This window comes from Carcharodon carcharias, chromosome 9 (assembly GCF_017639515.1).
Source record: "Carcharodon carcharias isolate sCarCar2 chromosome 9, sCarCar2.pri, whole genome shotgun sequence".
Taxonomy (NCBI): Eukaryota; Metazoa; Chordata; class Chondrichthyes; order Lamniformes; family Lamnidae; genus Carcharodon; species Carcharodon carcharias.
Genome location: NC_054475.1, coordinates 127,912,675 through 127,933,614, shown reverse-complemented (window position 1 = coordinate 127,933,614; position 20,940 = coordinate 127,912,675). Strand labels below are relative to the sequence as shown.

General features: G+C 42.0%; 1 pseudogene; it reads left to right on the top strand.

Moving 5' to 3' along the window:
- The window catches only part of LOC121282469, a 71,560-nt pseudogene that overhangs the window by 23,371 nt on the left and 27,249 nt on the right, over positions 1-20,940 (top strand).

Genomic DNA, 20,940 nt, shown 5'->3' with positions numbered 1-20,940 from the left:
ACACTTAAAATAGCATTCTTTGCCATGTGTAATTTGCTGAACTCTCATCAAGCAACATGGAGTAAACTTTGTGTTTTGCCTGTCAGTTTTCTCTGTAACAATGGGGTCCACCTCTCCAGCAGCCACTATATCTGCTGAGCCACTCTTTCAAAAGAAATTAAGACAGTTCCTACTTCTTCCTTATCAAACTTGGGGATTACTTGGGAAAACTTGAATAACTTGGTCCTAAGCTGGGCATGGTTTCAGTGGACACAGTGAACCTTTCCCTGCGGATTTCGAGAAGCCTCAACTCCCATTCTTATGTCTCTCTTTGGAACAATCCTTCTCACTCCCTACTTTCTCTTTCCCTTTTCCTTCTATTTTTCTCTCTTTCTACTTTTCTTTCTTCTTCGCTCTTTCCCTAGCTTGGAATTTTAGCTCTAGTTCTTTTCAGTTCTAGTTGTAACTTTTGCCAGTTATTTTATCTATTTCAGTTTCTTTCAGTTCAAAATCTAATTGTCTGGGTCACACATTGTAGAATTTACATTTGCCTGGTTTTTGAGCGGAACTCTAACTGTAACTGTTTAGCTCCTTCTTTTGCTCTTCAAGGGAAAGGACCCTTAAACAATCCCAAATTTCCTCACTCTGGTTGAGAAAGGTACTTGGCTTCGAAAATGGGCATTTTGTTTTGTATGGTAACACTGCAATCCACGAGGGAACTGTTCTGGTGTTTTTTTTTTAAAAAGGTCAAATCACCTAGGAGTTAATTTAGTTCCCACTTTCAATTCCATTCATTGTCTGTGGGCTCAAATTGTCCCGTCCAGGAGGCAGGAAGAAAAGAATATACATATTATGAGAGCCTGGCTACTTACAATATTATTAATTTTTCTGGTTTTCAAAGTGGACATTTCTGCTCTGATAAAATGGCTGCAGCTGATCACAAGCTCTCAGTTCACCTCCGAGACTTGAGCTGCTTCAATTCCTTTAATTATACAGCTTTTGAGTTTTACCTTCAGTTGTGGTTTAACCTCCGAAGAGAACCGGACTCCAGGTTAGCAGCCTAACTTTGACCTCCGTCTCTTTCCAAGTCTGATTTCCAGGAAGAACTCTATATTTCACATATGGAGTGAACTAATACCCAGGACACAATAATACTTTGCAGCATCGTCAACGGACTCAACCTGCAACTGAGTTCACAGGACCAAGACCAGGAATTCTGCCAGACAAAACCACCTGCAATTACCTTCCTTGGACATTGATCCTGGACTCTGAACTCACTTGAAACCATAATACTTATTTTTATCTGGTCTCTGCCCTGAACCCCTTTCTTTCCCTTTTGCATTCATAAAATGAAAGGGGAATAAGGAGCAGACATTGTGAAACCCCATTCCTGCATTTTGTGTGTGTGTAAAATAAACCCACCCTCTTATTTTATCTTATCTTGAGTTTGCTGTGGGGTTATTAAAAGAGGATTGGATAACTCCAAAACTGAAGGGTTGGGGAAAATACTTATGAAGGGGGAAATCAGAAATCAAAAACACCTTTCCACTTACAGGCGTGTTTATAGGTAGTGAGTGGAGAAATCAGGGCTGTTTAACTTAATCCCTCTTCTGCCTATCACAAAATCCTGAATAAGCCCCCAAAGATCTGTTATGAGCAAGTCCAGAAGGGTGAATAAATTCCATTTATTTCCATTCCTGAGAATGGTTATAACCAAGCTTGAATTTTTAGAAAATGTGAGATTTTTTTCAATTAAAAATATGCACTTGACTATATGTAAAGCTATATGAAGAAATAAGCCATCCAGATCTCTTGAGTTAACAAATAAGGAATTAGGATTATTGTCAAAATTCACTCAGGTAAAAGTATAGTAAAAAGTAAAAAGGCAAAAACATGACTCGACTTTCCTTTGGTGGTCTTGAAGTTCCAGTGGTGTTGGGGCCGATATAAACTGATTGTTTCTCTGGTAAAACTCTCTTTGAAACTGTAATTCATTCTTTTCGGAAGTGGATATTATGATACTTGAATTTCCTTTTGATTAAAATGCTCTGTCTCTGTGATGTATTCCAAAAATGTAACAGAGATAGGATCCCAATCCTTAGAATAGCTGAGTGAGAAAGAGAGAGAGGTGATGTTACATTCTGAAGTCTTCTTGATGTTATTGGTGCATTCTCCAGACTCCTGCTGGAACGAAATGACAGGTTTATAATCACAGCTTTTCACGAGTGGAGTTCCAATCATGTGACAGATGCTGTTGGCATACAATGGAGGGCAATCCATTATAAATAAAGGAACTTCGATCTCCCATTGTCAAAGCTATCAAAATACCATTGAAACAGAAAGGGGATCCTTAGCACCCTCCTTGTATAATGAGATTCCTTAGTCCTTCTTTGTTTCCAGCAGGTTCCAGTGTCAGGGAATTGAGTGACCTCTTATCCTCAGCCCATAACTTATGGGCTCTGGAGTGTCATAACTGCAGGGTACCCCAAAGATGTGCTGGCGAACCCTCCTGGAGGTCCCCAAATGAGGACTGCCTGGCAATTGCCCAGAAAGTTCAAACTTCCATGGGGCAACTGCCCTGCACTGGGAACCACTAGAAAGTACAATGTAAATCGTAAAGCTCGGATGGCTCCAACTGCCTTACATCAACAATAGTTACCCAGAAAAATTTAGAAGAATTAAAACCACTTCTAACTCCTGGGTAATTAGAGTACTGACCCACCCCGGACCTCCCATGGGAGCCCCATGACTACCTGATACATCCACTGATCAACCCCCCATGTCCACCCTCCAACACTAACCCCCCACCGCCCAACTAACCACCTAACCCCCCCCAACCAAAAGACCCAACCACTGACCACCTGCTGACAACCAACCCCCCTCTAACAACTCCACAGACCAACCCCCTCACTACTGATCACCCCTGAGACCACTCAAACCCCCCCCCCAAACTAACCGCATGATGCCCCGCCCCCACAGATCACCCAATTCCCACAGCCCTACTGGCCACACAGCCCAGCCAATTGACCCCACAACAATGACCACCCCCACTGACCACCCGAACCCACTGCCCAACATTCCCCCCACTCTGAGCAACCTCCCCCACTGACCACCCAACCATAACTCCCATTGATGACCCAAATCCCTGCTGAATTACCCACCCACCACCCCCCCCCCGCCCCCCCCGCCCCCCAGTGACCACCTGACCCTCACCTCTGCGACCACAGAGCCCCCACACATTCATTTAAGGCCTCAATTGGCAGAGGGGCTGGAAACTTGACCACAGGCCTTCCTGCTATGGATTTAATTCGGGGTGGAGCCAGGAGGGAGTCAGAATGCTCACCCGCCCCCCTCCTGCCTGATTAAAGGCCCTCCTTGCATCCAAACCTGTCACAAGACAGGGAAGAAGAAGCTGGCCTTTACCTCTTTGTTCTGGCCCATCTGTAACCTCATCCATGTAATAAAAGGAATTGGACTGATTCAGTCAGAGTGAAGCAGTCACCCTGATTATATCACTAGAAATGACAGCATCATTCCCAATGAAATGTAATTCTAAAACACATTCCACATTTTCTAGATCCACACTGCAATCTCACTCTGGATGATGGATATTTTGAAATCGTTAATACAACATGGCTGCATGTAAACAATGAAACTTGTCCAAATGGATCAGAAATCGACGTTCCTCACCAGGGTCCGAGTGAGCAATACTGGGAGTAAGTAAATTACTACAGATAGCGGCACCTATAACCTGCACAGCTGTACCAGTAGCTCCTCTCAGGAAGGTTGGTTGGGTGAATGTCCTGTTTAATGAGTGAAAAGCTGTTTGATTTTGATGGAGGTACTATTTACATCATACACCTGTTACAAAATAGCATCACAACTGGCGCCCTTTCATTAAATAGTTTGAATTATCTGTGACTGATATCCCATTCTCTGTGTTTTAATTAAATGTGTTTAGACCAAAGACCAGGGAACTGAATTGGGAAACAGTCTGGGGGCAGGTACCACGTTTGACACTATGGAGGAGCTGAATTCATTGGGAGACACAGAGTCGAATTTTATCAGCAGTTAAGATGTCCCGTTGCTGAGACCAATTGCAAAAGCCAACCGCATACCACCAGGTGGCAGGACCCTGGGGCAGCATTTTACCAGCCATGGCCAGTTAAGAGGCCGCCAGCAGGTCTGCCATCCAGTTGAGGTAGGCAGCCAGCCTCCCAGAGATTCCAGCTCAATCATAGGGCTGGCATCTCAACAGCCTCAGTAGTACGATCACTAGTGGCACCCTCGAAGACGAGGGAATTTTCTTTGCTTACCATGCCAGGGCCAGTCAAGCTCCAGCGATTGGGAATAGGCTGGTGTGGTGGGGAATATACTCCTAAGGTGGCACTTTAGCAGAGGTGGCCATTGCAGCCAGTGGGCCTCTCCCTGAGCTATGGAATGTTGATTAAGGAGGCCCCTCCCCTAGGAACCCACTGTGAGGCCGCCAAGGTTTACCTGCAGGTTTCCGGATGTGGTGGTGGGCCCCATTTGTAGTATGAAGGGTTAATGTTATAAAGATAAATATATAGTTGATGTAACATACATGACAACAGAGCATGAAGAGAGATAGTTCTATGTAGAGCCTCAAGCTAAATCTGTATTATAAAAAGTTCAAAAAAAAAATGTAGAGTTTACCAACAGCCTTGCCTCCAGCATTATCTGGTTGTCTGGATCATGAACAATCCTATCTAAGGCCCACAAATGTGATAATAGATGGTAGTAGTGGAAAACAATGAAAGAAGCAGCAAGTGAAGAGCCCAGTGACTGGAAAAAGCAGTGAAAGAAACAATCGCAGGACAAGGACAGCAAGGGAAGACCTTAAACTGAACTTCAGAAAAGGACACTGTAAAGGGAAGTCACAGAGAAAATCTCACCTTTACCAGAGTGTTTTGACCATGTACAAGGGTCCAGATCAAGCCGAAAAGTCGAGAACTGTCATCAAAGGTTTACCAGGTAAAGGATTAGCAGGGAAGAGATGCAAGGAATGGGTCAGTATCCTTCTCTATGCCATAAGCAGTAGTGCAGATGATGTAACGGTCAGGCAGTGCATGAGCAAAGACACTATGACTTATGAAGAAGTTATCAAAGACTTTGATACTTATTTTAGTCTTTGAAGAAACACTATTGTAGAGTGGGTGAAGTTCAATATGTGCATCCAAAGAGCAGGAGAGAGTGCAGGTCCCTTCACTAATGATTAACATCCATTCACTGAGAATTGCAAATATGGAGCCCTGAAAGACAAATTAATTCAGGATTACATCGTTGTAGGAATCTTAGGAGACACTGCACAGGATTTGTTGCAGTTGAATGAAGATTTGACACTGTCGAAGGCTATGCAGTTAATGAGGCAGGCTGAAATGAGAATACAAAACGAGGTTTCAATTTGAGGCAAGAAATAAATCCCATGGAGAAAAACCACTGAGACATTGCAGTTTGTAGCACACAGAAATAGCAGCACACCTAAGCCAAAACAAGGAAAAAGTGAGGAGGGCACAGTGGCCACAATTATTCCGCATTCTCTAATAGTGGGGAAAGGCTGCATTGGCATGAAGAATGCCCTGCCAATAAGTTAGGCATTTCTACAAGAAGGGAGACCATTTTAATTCCATATGTTGCAGCAAAAAAGCTCTTAACACAAAAATTAAAGGAGAAACAACTAAATTGAAAAAGAAAAAGATAATGAAGTGCAATTCTTAGGTGAAATTACAGGATCTAATGGGAACTATTGGAGTGTAGACATTATGGTCAATGAACATAAAGTAAATTTCAAATCAGACACCGGAACAGGAATTTCAATTCTTTCAGACACAGAACAATGGTTAAAACTAGACTTTCTCTAGCTATCGACCATGAGACTCCACGGTCCAGGAGGCATTCAACTGAATATCAAGGGACAGTTGACTGATAAATTCCAGTACAAAGAGAAATCACAGAAATTTTGCATGTGATCCACAACCAAGAAGGCTCACTGTTAATTTGAGAAGCTTGCACAGATCTACAGCCCATCTATAAACTTTATGAATTAGGGAGCCCAGAAAAATCAACAGATTTCACGACAGAATTCCCAAAACTATTCCAAGGTTTAGGGAAGCTGTAAACGGACTATTGTATCACTTTGAGACCAGGTGTAAACCAATTTGCTTGTCCACCCAAGGTTCCCCACTCACTTTTACAGAAAAGCAAAACAAGAAATGAAGACAAGGCTGCATCAGGAAGTCACCTCACCTGTAACCAAACACACAAACTAATGTTCAGGCAAGGTTCCAGCACTGAAACCGAGTGGCTCAACAGGAATCTGTGTTGACCTCACAAAGTTAAGACCATAAGACATAGGAGCAGAAATTAGGCCATTCAGCCCATCGAGTCTGCTCCGCCATTCAATCAGGGCTGATAGGTTTTTCAACCCCGTTGTCCCGCCTTCTCCCCGTAACCTTTGATCCCCTTACCAATCAAGAACCTATCTATCTCGGTCTTAAATACACTCAATGACCTGGCCTCCACAGCCTTCTGTGGCAATGAATTCCATAGACTCACCACCCTCTGGCTAAAGAAGTTTCTCCTCATCTCTGTTCTAAAAGGTCTTCCCTTTACTCTGAGGCTGTGCCCTCGGGTCCTAGTCTCTCCTACTAATGGAAACATCTTCCCCACGTCCACTCTATCCAGGCCTTTCAGTATTCTGTAAGTTTCAGTCGGATCCCCCCCCCCTCATCCTACTAAACTCCATCGAGTATAGACCCAGAGTCCTCAAACGTTCCTCATATGTTAAGCCTTTCATTCCTGGGATCATTCTTGTGAGCCTCCTCTGGACCCTCTCCAGGGCCAGCACATCCTTCCTGAGATACGGGGCCCAAAACTGCTCACAATATTCTAAATATGGTCTGACCAGAGCCTTATAAAGCCTCAGCAGCACATTCCTGCTTTTATTTCTAGTCCTCTCGAAATAAATGCCAACATTGCATTTGCCTTCCTAACTACCGACTCAACCTGCAAGTTGAGAATCCTGGACTAGGACTCCCAAGTCCCTTTGCACTCCAGATTTCTGAATTCTCTCCCCATTTAGAAAATACTCTATGCCTCTATTCTTCCTACCAAAGTGCATGACCTCACAATTCCCCAAGTTGTATTCCATCTGCCACTTTTTTATCCATTCTCCTAACCTATCCAAATCCTTCTGCAGCCTTCCCGCCTCCTCAATACTGCCTGTCCCTCCACCTATCTTTGTATCATCTGCAAACTTAGCCAGGATGCCCTCAGTTCCTTCATCTAGATAATTAATGTATAAAGTGAAAAATTGTGGTCTCAACACTGACCCCTGCAGAACTCCACTAGTCACCGGCCACCGTCCTGAGAAGGACCCCCTTATCCCCACTCTCTGCCTCCTGCCAGACAGCCAATCTTCTATCCATGCTAGTACCTTGCCTCTAACACCATGGGCTCTTATCTTACTGCACAGCCTCCTCTGCGGCACCTTGTCAAAGGCCTTCTGGAAGTCTAAGTAGTTAACATCCATTGGTTCTCCTTTGTCTAACCTACTCGTTACCTCCTCAATGAATTCTAACAGATTTGTCAGGCATGATCTTCCCTTGATGAAACCATACTGACTTTGCCCGATTTTACCATACACTTCCAAGTATTCTGAAATCTCATCCTTAATAATGGACTCTAAAATCTTACCAAAGGCCGAGGTCAGGCTAATCGGCCTGTAATTTTCTGTCTTTTGCCTCACTCCCTTCTTAAATGGAGGGGTTACATTAGTGATTTTCCAGTCCTCTGGGACCCTCCCTGACTCCAGTGATTCCTGAAAGATCACCACTAATGCCTCCACTATCTCTTCAGCTATCTCCTTCAGAACTATGGGGTGGTCCAGGTGATTTATCCACCTTCAGACCTTTCAGTTTTCCTAGCACCTTCTCCTTGGTAATGGCCACCATACTCACCTCTGCCCCCTGACTGTCCTGAACTTTGGGGATGTTACTCGTGTCTTCCACCGTGAAGACTGATGCAAAGTACCTATTCAGTTCCTCCGCCATTTCTTTGTTCCCCACTACTACTTCTCCAGTGTCATTTTCCAGCGGCCCAATCTCCACTTTTGCCTCTCTTACCCTTTATATATCTAAAAAAACTCTCGCAATCTTCTTTTATATTACCGGATAGTTTACCCTCATATTTAATTTTCTCCCTCCTTATGTCTTTTTTAGTTGTCCTCTGTTTGTCTTTGTAGGCTTCCCAATCCCCTGGTTTCCCACTGCTCTTCGCAAGGCAGTGGAATGGGAGATCCACTCAATGGCATGCGTGGGTGAGAGCCTAGCAAAGCCATAAAAAGTACCATTTTTACAAACTTGGATGCTAACAGTGGCTTCTGGCAACTGCCTTTGGACAAGGAATCCAAACTACTAACTATATTTATTCACACCCTTCGCGAGATATCCTTTCAATCGCTAACTGTTTGGAATCATACCAGCTCCAGAGATTTTTCAGAGAATAATGACAGGCATTTTGGAAGCATTAGCAGGGGTCATCTGCCACATGGATGACAACCCTGATCTACTTGGCACTTATTTGACACAATCACTGAGCTTCCTGCCACTGTTAATATGCCGAGGCAGGAGGAAGACATCGGGTCATATTACCCTACCATATTATCAGCTCTCCAGCCATCTAGTTTGTCTCCAAAGGTTGTTAAAATGCACCCTATCCACAGTGACTAACCCAGGTAGTTTTAACAGTGCAATGTAAGGCAGCCAATGAAGCAGTTTCAGGAACTCCTTCAAATCATCTCTGTTGGGAATCTCATTTTCACTCACTGTTAAACAAAGCTGTATATTTACAAAGAACAATAGGAGTAGTGAAAGATATTTTACTGGATATCAAATTTCATTTCAATTCTTAGTAACATTTCACACCTTGGAATGAACTACATATTGCATATTGTTTACACCTATTATATTTGATTAAATGTCCTGATGCTTAGTGTTCAATCGTAAGTGAGTGTAATGAACAGTATTCTTATCTAAGTTGTCCTCTGTTGCCATTTTATTCAGTAAAGTGGTTTTATGCCGAACCAGTTCAATGGATGAGACTGGGGAGATGGTCTGGTATTTAGCCCTCTGTCTGCTTCTGGCTTGGCTGATTGTTGGAGCAGCGTTATCAAAAGGAGTCAAATCTTCAGGAAAGGTAAAACAATTGGTGATAAATAGAGTCACAAAGTACAGATTTCTGCAACAATAAAGCTAAAATTTATAAATCGTTAGTGAAGTGAGCTGGTTTATCTCACAGGTGATGTTAACAGTGACTCTTTGGCAGTGGAAGATCCATAATTCATGAGCACTTCAGGCCTGAGTGAGATCTGAAGATCTTTCTCCTGAGTGAAAGAACAGCAGCAATTCCCCCAAACCCCTGAAATGTGTCCCTCATTCTAAGGATCCCAGTCCCTGATAAACAGAACACCACAAGAATTAGGAGCAGGAGCATGTAGGACTTTGGATGTATTTCCAATTGTTGTGGAAGGCTGGGCAGAGAGTGAGCCGATTGGGGTCATGGGGCTGGATTTTACGCTGACGCTGGGCTTCCTATTTCCAGTGTAAATTTTGGGGGTGATCCCACCTCTGCTCTGCCGGCTCCCCCGCATTTATTTTACTTGCGATGGCCCTTTAATTAGTATGAGGCAGGTCTTCCATCCATCTCCGGCAGGACGTCCTGTATCCTTGAGCCTCCAGCCAGTTGGAAGTCAGCAAGCCCATTCAGGAGTCTTGCTCATGCTGGTACTGCAGGTAGACAAAGGAGGCAGCATTCACTGATGGACCAGGACACTGAGGTAAGTTTTAAAATCTCACTGGCATACGAGGGTGGGCACATGTTGGACATGGCAGGGGGGGAAAGGTGGACATGGGGAGGCAAAGCTGTGCGGGAGGAGGAGCCTTCAATTGGTACAGGGGGCAGAGTGTGCCTGGGAAGGAAGCACCTCTCCCTTTCACTGATAGAAGCCCGTAGGGCTAAAACTATTGGGCTACACGTTGGGTGCCGGCCTCTCCCGCCACCCATTATTTCAGAGTGGCAGCAGGATGAGGCCCTTATTTGGGCATCATTTACCCACTTAATTGCCTCAATAATGCCATGGATGGACGACCCATCCTGTCACCCTTACAATCATGTCAGGACAGGGATGTGTGGACTGGAGGCAGGTATGCCACCGATGGCATAATATTGTGCTACTAGCATTCAGTTACAATATACAGCTCAGTGTTAAATATACATTTTATATAATGATTTCTCCTCCAATTATTTTCTGATTCGTTCCCTGCTTTGAATACAATCCTATTAATTTGCCATTCAATTGGATTCAATACTGTAAATGTTGTACCAGCAATACAGGAAAATCTAACAAGCTACTCTCCATGTTCAGGTGGTTTATTTCACTGCAACATTCCCTTATGTGGTTCTGATCATACTCCTGATCCGAGGTATTACCCTGGAGGGAGCCTATAAAGGAATTGAATTCTACATTGGAAGCCAGTCAGATTTCTCCAAGCTGGCTGATGCTGAGGTAAAATCAACAATATAATTGACTGAATTTCAGATGTAATTTTTCTTTGAATTGTTTAATATTTCACTTTAATTATTTTTTGTCTGCCTACGATAGTCAATTTAAAATCTGAGTGTTGATTTTGGGGCCCTCTTCAAAAGTGGGAAAACTAATTTTGGGTATTGCCAAGTTTCAACTAAGACTTTGTGATGCACTTGAATTAGTTAATTTATGGCTTTTATTGTCATGAGGTTGGATTTTCATGTTTGAAGTGGGAATCAGGAATCGGAAAATTACCCAGCATTGCAATCTTGTCTTCTACCTGTGCGTCCTGGCCAGCGGGATCTTCTTCTCGTGGAGGTGGGCTGATGTGAGACAGCCAGTTTAAAAAGACCACATCTGTTCACAGAGCATTCAACTTTGTTCTGCAGATCAGTATGAGGACCCCGAACACTCACATCCCTACCCCTCACCCCCATGAACACTACTCCTCCCCTCATCCCTTACCAATTCCCAAAGCCCTTTTATCTCCACAACCCCATTCCCCCTTAACCTCCAACCCTCTGTCATACCTTCATACACCCATCTCTGTGCCATATACCCTCAACCCCATACCTCACTAACACCCTCAGCCACCTCACCCCTCAACCCCACAACCCACTCACCCAGTATCCACTATAATCAAAACTCACGAGACCTATAATAACATTTGAAAGTGATTCAAAATCTCATAAATCTGTAAAAAATAAATGTACATTACTTGAATAGCCACATGAAAGCCATTATCCTCTCCAGAAGCTCCTTGAAGACAGCCAAAAGCTCAGGCATCTGCCAAAGATTTGAAGGAGCCAAATAGATGACTGAGCTGAACTTTGGTGAAAAAAAAAGGCGCATTTCACACACACATCAGGATTTCTAACTAGGATTACCTTTCAAAATTGTTTAATGCAGAATAATTCTTTATCAAGTGGATAATCTACTTGAATGCATCTCAAAACTTTTCGAATTTATAATGTTTTTTTCTCCTAACAGTTTGTCAGTTGTCAGAAATAATGACATGGCAATGACATTATTTAATGGTCACATCTTTTTAAATCAAAGCACTACAATCACTAATTGTAGTTGTAACATATAGAACTTAGACTGCAGCAGTCTAATAATCATAATAACATGTAAAGTAGAAAACACCTTTTGTATTGATGTTTTGTGTGGTTCCTGCCTCCAAACCATGGTTCACCCATGGTTCATGGCACCTCTGTGCCAGTATTATTTACATTGCCTGCCAAAACCCACCACCCTCCATTAAAATTGTGGAATTTGTGAAATGCCCATGACTGTGATGGTGCCAGCAACATTAGGACAGCAGCATGCAGGCTCTCACCCCACTCCCATCCTACGCTGATGGAAATTTGCTGTGCCGGAAGTGAGGCTGGGAATCACAGCCTTGATGTTAGAAGGATGGAAGGGATGGTAAGTACTATTATTGAAAGAGAAGAGATAGATGGAAGCAGATGAAATTGAATGACTGGGAATGGGATGAAATAGAATTTCTACTTGATCTCTCCTTTCTGAAACCTTGGAACAGATTTAGTAATGATATTTTCAGATGAAATGCCTCATCAATATATGGGTAAATGTTGGCCCAAAATTGGCTGTAGAAGGCCTTCACCCTTAGTTCGACTTGTGTAAAATTTCCCTCTGCTAATTAATTCAACTTTCTATTTACCAGGTCTGGAAAGATGCTGCAACACAAATTTTCTTTTCTCTCTCAGTGGGTTGGGGCAGTTTAATAACACTGTCATCCTACAACAAATTCCACAATAACTGTTACAGGGATAACATCATTATCTGTATTGTTAATTGTGCTACGAGTGTATTTGCTGGATTTGCCATCTTCTCCATCCTGGGACACATGGCTCATGCACAAGACAAACCTGTTTCAGATGTTGCACGGTCAGGTAAATACAGAGTCAAACTTATTCGACTGGACATTGTTTGGGCACATGCCTCATTAGTTAGACTTCTTTATGGAGCGTTCAGCTCTTACATGTTTGCACCATACCTTACTGAAAATGTAAGCTGATAATTAGGACAACAGGATATCTGGGACGCTCATGAATGAGGGGACCAACAATGTATCCCGGCAATAGGATTTGAGGATTCAGAGAGGAATAGTGAAGATGGAGGGTAAATTAGAGTGGGTGAATTAATTACATCAGGTATAGAATAAATAAAGAGATGGATAGGTAGATAGGGAGAAAAAAGGGACCAAATTGAAAAGTAAGAAAATAATTTCAAATTTTAAATTTGTCATTTTCATAATCTCCAACAATTAATGAAGTGCAAAAGTGAGATTGAACCAATTAAATTGGTCCTTTTATGGACTGAAATATTGATTGCCATGACATTAAGAGTTATTACATTGTTAAAAAAAGTTATACTCTTAATTACCAGACTTAACTTTTTGCAGCATGTCTACTGAGCAGTTTACATGCATATCCAGCAAATTCTTAAAAATAAATGAAAAGCTAAGGATGAGGTGCTGTTTGTGCAAAGCAAATGGCCGAATCCTATAAATCAACAAGGACATTCTAGAGATTTGCACCTCTTCATATGAAAATACAAAATAGGAGCGGAAGTAGCCCATTTGGCCCCTTGAGCCTCTTCCACCATTCAACAAGATCATGGCTGATCTGTTTATGTTTTGAATTCCATATGCCCATCTACCCCCACCCCAATAACCTTTGAATCCCTAGCCTAACAAGAATCTATCTACCTCTGCCTTAAAAATATTCAATGACCCTGCCTCCACCATCTTCTGAGGTAGAAAGTTCCAAAGTCGCACAGCCATCTGAGAGAAAAAAAATCTCCTCGTCTCTGTCCTAAAAGGGTGACCCCAGATTTTAAAACAGTTCCCCCTAGTTCTGGACTCACCCACCAGAGGAAACACCCTTTCTGCCTCCACCTTGTCATTCTGCTCAGGGTCTTATATACTTCAATCAAGTCACCCCTTATTCTTCTAAACTAGAGTGGAAGCAAGCCCAGTTTGTCTAACCTTTCTTCATAAGACAATGTACTAATTCCAGGCATCAATCTAATAATCCTCCTCTGAACTGCCTCCAACATCTTTCAGTAAATAAGGAGACAAAAATTGTGCACAATATTTGAGATGTGGTCTCACTAATGCCCTGTATAACTGAAATATAACATCCTTACTGTTATGTTCAATTCCTGTCATAATAAAGGATAGCATTCCATTAGCCTTCTTAATTACTTGCTGTACCTGCATCATAACTTTTGTGTCTCATACACTAGAACACCTAGATCCCTCTGCACCTCGGAATTGTGCAGCCATTCTCTGGTTAAGTAATATTCTGTTTTTTTTATTCTTGCTGGCAATGTCAACAACTTCACATTTTCCTACATTATAATCCATCTACCAGATTTTTGTCCACTCACTCAACCTGTCTGTATTTGGCTGCAATCTCCTTATGTCCTCTACACAACATACCTTCCTGCCTACCTTTATGTGATCTGCAAACTTAGCTACCATGCCTTGACTCCCCTCATCTAAGTCATTGATATCAATTGTAAAAAGTTGTAGTCCCAGCACAGATCCCTGCTGCACTCCACACGTCACATCCTGCCAATCAAAAAAAGACCCATTTGGGCATACTCTCCATTTTCTGCCAGCCAGCCAATCTTCTACTATGCTAACACCCCCTACACCATGTGCGTTTATTTTCTGCAATAACCTTTGATGAGGCACCTTATCAAATGCCTTCTTGAAATCCAAGTACAGCATGTCTAAGGTTCCCTTTATCCACAGCGCATGTTGTTCCTTCATTTGGTTAAACATGATTTCCCTTTCACAAAACCATGCTGACTCTTCCCGCTTACCTTGACTTTCTCTCAGTGCCCAGCTATAATCTCTTTAACGATCGATTCTAACACCTTCCCCATAACAGATGTTAAGCTAACTGGCCTAACTGTTAGCTGCCTCCCTCCCATCTTGAATAGAGGGATTATATTAGCTACTTTCCAGTCTGATGGAACCTTTCCAGAATCTGGAGAATTTTGAAAAATTAATGCCAACGCATCTACTACCTCATTAGCCACCTCTTTTAAGACCCTAGGATGAATTCCATCAGGACCCAGAGGCTTTTCAGCCACAGCTCCATCAATTTGGTCAAAGCTGCTCCCCTAGTGATTCTAATTTTACAAAGTTCCCCTCTCCCTTCCACCTCCTGATTTATAGCTATTACTATAAAGGTTTTTGTACCCTCTGTAGTGAAGACAGAAGCAACAGTTCATTTCATCTGCCATTTCCTTGTTATCTACTATTAATGCCCCATTCTCACTCTCCAGAGGACCAACACTCACTGTACCTACTCTTTTCTTTTTAAATATTTGAAGAAGCTCTTGCTATCTGTTTTTACCTTTCTAGCTAGCTTCTTCTCATGCTAATTTCGTTATCCTGATTAACCTTTTAGTTATTCTCTGCCATTCTTTATATTCTGGCCAATCATCTGACCCGCTACTCATCTTTGCAGATATATGCTTTTCCTTAACAAAAACAGAATTACCTGGAAAAACTCAGCAGGTCTGGCAGCATCGGCGGAGAAGAAAAGAGTTGATGTTTCGAGTCCTCATGACCCTTCGACAGAACTTATGCTTTTCCTTAAGCTTTCTTTAACTTCTTTGGTTAACCACAGATGGTGCGTCCTCCCCTTGGATTTTTTCTTTATAGGAGGAATATACTTATTCTGAGTATGCTGAAATATCCCCTTAAATGTCTGCAATTGCATCTCTATTGATCTATCCTCTAGCCTATTATCCCAGTTCACTTCACCTAGCTCAGCTTTCATGCCCACATTGTTGCCCTTATTTAAGTTTAAAATACTAGTCTTAGACCCACTCTTTTCCCTTTAACATGGGGTATAAAGTTCAATCATATTGTGGTTTCTGCTACCTAGGGGTGCCTTTACTCTGACAGCATTAATTAATCCTGTCACACAACACAATACCGAGTCTAATATAACCTGCTCTCTCGTTAGTTCCAGAACGTGCTTCTCCAAAAAAACTATCTCAAAATCATTCCATGAATGCCTCATCCAGGTTATTACGGCAAATCTGATTTTTTTCAGTTTATATATAGATTGAAATCACCCATGATTATTGCTGGCCCTTTATCATGAGCACCTAATGTACTTTGTGCTCTTCATCCCCTGAATTTGTTGGCTAGTTTGCACATCAATAATGTTTCCTAACTGTGAGATGGTAAATAAAAGTAAAGTAAGATGTGTGTTTATATAGCACCTTTCATAGCCACAGGACATTTCAAAGTGCTTTGCAGCCACAAAGTATTTTTGAAATGTGGTCACTATTGTAATGTAGGAAACATGGCAGCCAATTTGCACACAGCAAGCTTCCACAAACAGTAAAATGATAATGATCAGATAATTTGTTCTTGCATTGTGATTGAAGGATATATTTTGGCCCTAACCCCAAGGATAACTCATTCCTCTTCTTTGAAATAATGGCCATGGAATATTTTACATCAACCTGAGAGGGTAGATGGGGTCATGAATTAACGTATGATCCGAATAAACTATCAATAATCCTTTCATTCTGCTGCAAAATCCAGGACTTTTGAACTGGAAAGAGTTTAACATAAACTTGCCAAAGTCTAAACAAAGTAACCATACACTAACTGACCAGTTAATCATAATCCATCAATGGGAATAATTGGAACTTGTAACAATATTAACCAGAGTCACACAGTTTTAACTATCTCTCTGAAATGAATCAGCCTGAGATTACAACTTTTCCAGTGCCCAGACACAATAATCAATACTTGGATCCACAGCAATAATTCTGGTGAAAATTAATATTCAGGCTCTGAAAAACCACACAATGAAAACGGAGTTTGGATTATCCTAGGCAGGCAGTGGCAATGAATAATGAATTCGAAAGCCTGGAGGTTGATAGTCTCTTTTGTTCAACTTTTGTTCTTTCATGTGAACATGCTAAATCGTCATGAAATAATTAACATCATAACATTCAGTAAAGGGTCAGTTATTTACATTATAAATACATTTTTGCCCATGTTCAACATTTTATGAATGCAAATGAATTCAAGACTTAGTGTATTCATAATGTGAACCACTTTGAGCATGTTGAGTATTTCTAAATAAATCAGAGGTTGTTTTTATTTAGTTATAATATCAATTATTGCCACTGTATTATTGTAAATTATGGGTGGTACATTTTGTTTGTATAAGGTTTTGATATGAAAAGTAAGTTCCGCGTAAACATTCTGTGCAACACCAATTATATCTGTAGATGCTGCTGTGATCAATATTAGAATAATTAGCAAGTATCAATACATTAAACAGCCTATAATTGCCTCAAGAGAAAAGCAGCAACCCTATTGGTACCTGAAGGCAATGGTGCAGCGTAAAACCCACAACATAAATAACAAATGGTGGGTAGTGTTTCCTTTTGTGGGAGAATCTAGAACTAGGGGTAACTGTTTAAAAATAAGGGATCATTCATTTAAGATAGAAATGAGGAGAACTTTTTCCTGTCAGAAGGTTGTGATTCTTTGGAACTCTCTTCTTCAAAAGGTAGTGGAGAAGAGTCTTTAAATATATTTACGGCAGAGTCAGATAGATTCTTGATAAGCAAGAGGGTGAAAGGTTAGTGGGGGTAGGTGGGAATGTGAAGTTAAGGTTACAATCAGATCAGAGATGATTTTATTGAGTGGCAGAGGGGGGCTTGAGGAGCCGAGTGCCCTACTCCTGCTCTTACTTCAAATGTTACTCTGTAGAAAGAGTGCAGGAGATCCAACAATTTGTGGACACCAGTGACATGCACAGTTTCTTCAGCCAGATCCACACAATCATTCACCCAATCACTCAGGGGAATATCCTGCTTGGAGCCAAGCATGGAGGGGAGATCATCAAGGACAGGGAGGCAGTCAGTGTTCGCTGTAGAGAACATTCTGAAGAAGTCGTCAATCAAGATCCTGTCTTCAACTTAAATTTCCTCAACTCCATTTCTCAATGCCCCACCTGACTCAGTCTCAGCATCAGTCATGCCAGAGCAAAGTTGAAAAGGCCACTCAGCAGCTGAATAGCAATAATGCCTATGGAGCAGATGGGATCCCTGCTGAGATCGTGAATCATGGCAGAGGTACACTCCTGGCACGGCTACACAGCCTCATACCATTCATGTGGGAAAAGCAGAGCATGCCAGGGGATTGCAGGGATGCTGTGGTCATGTCTGTATTCAAGCAGTAAGATAAATCCAATTGTGTAATTACAGGGGAGGACAGAGAGGATCAGGAGAGGTTGCAGAGAAGATTCAAAAGATGATACCAGAAGTGTATGGGTATATATATCAGGATAGGATTGAAAGGCTGGGTATATTTCTCCTGAATAAAAGGATGACCTAATAGAACTTTTATAATTATGAAATGTTTTGTTCAACAGACAAAATGTTTCCTCTTGTAGAGAAGAACATAACTAGAGGCCATCAGTAGAAGATAGGCACCAAGAATTCAGAAGAAAATTTGTTACCCACTGAGTGTTGAGAATGTGGAACTCACTACTACAAGGAAAAGTTGAAGCAGATAGTGCAGATGCATTTAAGGGAAAGTTAGACAATTTTGTGAGGGAGAAGGAAATCAAGGGTTACAATGATAGACTTAGATGAGGAAAGATGGGAGGTGGCTTGAGAGGAACAAAAATGCCGGCACAAGGCTGGTGCAGGTTGAATTGCCTGTTTCTGTGCCTGTATCCTATGTGCATAATATAAATTCAGTGATTTCTATTGCAAACACATCCTACTGCATCATTTGTAATTTTCATGTAATGATCCATTAATAAATTTTGACAAACATTGACAATCTGGATTCTAAAGAAATTAATGGATTTTAAGTAAATAACATTAGTTTACAGTGTGTCTCTTCTGAATGCCATTAATTGTATCATTTCAATTGTATGTAGGTTTCAGTTTGGTTTTCATTGTCTACCCAGAGATTCTTGCACAGTTGCCATGGGCACCTTTTTGGTCCATTTTATTTTTCTTCATGCTGATCACTCTGGGACTCGACACTCAGTTTGCAGGTTTAGGTAAGAATGACATTGCTTCATTTAAGCAATCCCAAATCACATATGTAAAAGGAAGTCATTTAAATTATTAAGTTTATAATATATAATGAGAAATACTGTTGGTGAAGTTGGTGAACAAATGTATATTTCTTTGTGGCAGTCCCCTGCTTGCAATTTTAATGGAGCATCAATCTGTTTGACTTAATTAGGTTAACAGCTCCATTAAACTATCACTCCAGGGAAATGTCACTCCAATATCTCATATTTCATAATACAATTTATATTTGATTTCCGGTCCTCAAGTTCTCACCCTCAATTTCAAAACCCTCCATGGCTGTGTAATTGCAAGCTAAACCTTTCATACTGTGAAGGGGATCATCTGACTGTATAGACAAATCAGCCCTAAGCACGGGTAGTCTTAGTTCCCTAGTCTTGGTCTTGGAACATGCATGTAGCTTCATCAAGAGCTCTGTAAATAAAATTTATTATCTCTTACAAGAAATCTGTCCTGCACTCCAAGTTTATTACAATTGCCTTCGAGGATAAATAGCTCCATCGCTACACCTCGCCTCTTGAATGTTAGTATTTTGATTTTGAAGGGAAGGAAAAAAAGGTATACTTACCATCAGTGCCTCTCTTCAGCAGAATTGACCCATACAACTCATCTATTGAGGACTGGAGTCAGTATATACAGCGCCTAGGTTTTTACTCTGTGGTAAATAAAATAACGGCGAAGAAGAAATAAAAGGCAATTCTCCTAAGTGTATGCAGGAGCAAAACATGTAATCTAATCCATAGACTGACGGCTCCAAACACGCCAAATTCAAGAATCTTCACTGAGCTAGTAGACCTTGTGAAGGCATATTTTCAGCCTAAACCATTGGTGATCGTGCAAAGATTCATGTTCAACTCTAGAGTAAGGCCCCCTGGTGAGCCGACCACAATGTACATCGTGAAGTTAAAATAATAAGTGTAGTACGGTGACTTCGGTGATACTGTAAATGACATGGTTTGCGGCATACACGATGACACCATTCAGCGGCGTTTACTTGCAGAAATTGATGTTGATCTGAAGTGTGTCATGGAGATAGCGCTAGTGATGGGGAGTGCTGAGAAAGACTCACAGGCTTTGCAGAGTGTACAATATGGGGACATTCTGCAGTTAGGGCAGGAACCTGCCGCTGGGCGTGTCACGAAGATCTGGGAGGCTACCACGAATGGTCCCTACTGCTAGAAAAACAGAAGCAAATACTGGAAGCATTTCACTAGTAATTCAAAAATTAAAGGGTTACTGATGTGGGGTAACCATGTACCCGAAACCTAGGCCTGAATCTTTTGGTCAGTGTGCGGGGGCAGGCCCCGCTCGCTGACCTGTAAAATGACAAGCGGTGACATCGGGCATGCCTCTCGACGTCACCGCGGATCATTCAGATCTTCAGTTTGGCAGGCAGGCACTGGAGTCAGCTGCGCATTCGCCAAACTCTCAAAGCCCTATTAAGGCCGTTAATAATCTAATTAAGTTGGTTGTCGGGGCTGCCCCTCCAACCATAAAGTTAGCAGGCAGGCGAAGAGCCCAGGCGGCTCTCGCATTTATCATGAAACCTCATCCACAGGCAGGATGAGGTTTCATGAAGTGTTTATAAATTGAATAAAATTTTTTATTAAAATTCATTATTGACATGCCCCAGCTCATGTGACACTGTCAATTTTTTTTTTGCTTTCTTTAATTTTTTCGTAATCAAACTAATCCTCCGAGGCAGCTCTGTGCCTCAGGGAGATTTCTGCTGTCTTATGCGCACACGTGCGAAAGGACGCAGGCCCCAACTCAGCCTCCTCCCCCCGCCCGCACAGGGAGCGCTCAGAGCTTCTGGGTGCGCATCACATTGAGCGGGCCTTAATTGGCCTGCCCATGTAAAATGGCAGTGCCCAGCCGATCGTGGGCAACGATAGGCTGCATGCCTGCCCATGCCCACTCCCACTCGCGCTCAGCACCCTCTGAGGGGGGGATGGAAATTCTCCCCCTACAGATTTAAAGGTGCAGGATGCCACTGCTGTAACATAAAGGGGCATGTTATAAAACAACGCAGGGCAGAATCAACTCAGCCATTCAGACAGCAGGCCAAGTTCAATGCAGAGCACCATGTAAATGAACCAGAAGCTGCAGATCCTGATATCTATTCCCTACACAATCAGAAGGCAGGAAAACTGAACCAATCACTGTTACCCTTCAAGTAAATGGGAAGCCTCTAGTCATGGAGGTTGACACAGGTGCATCGACCA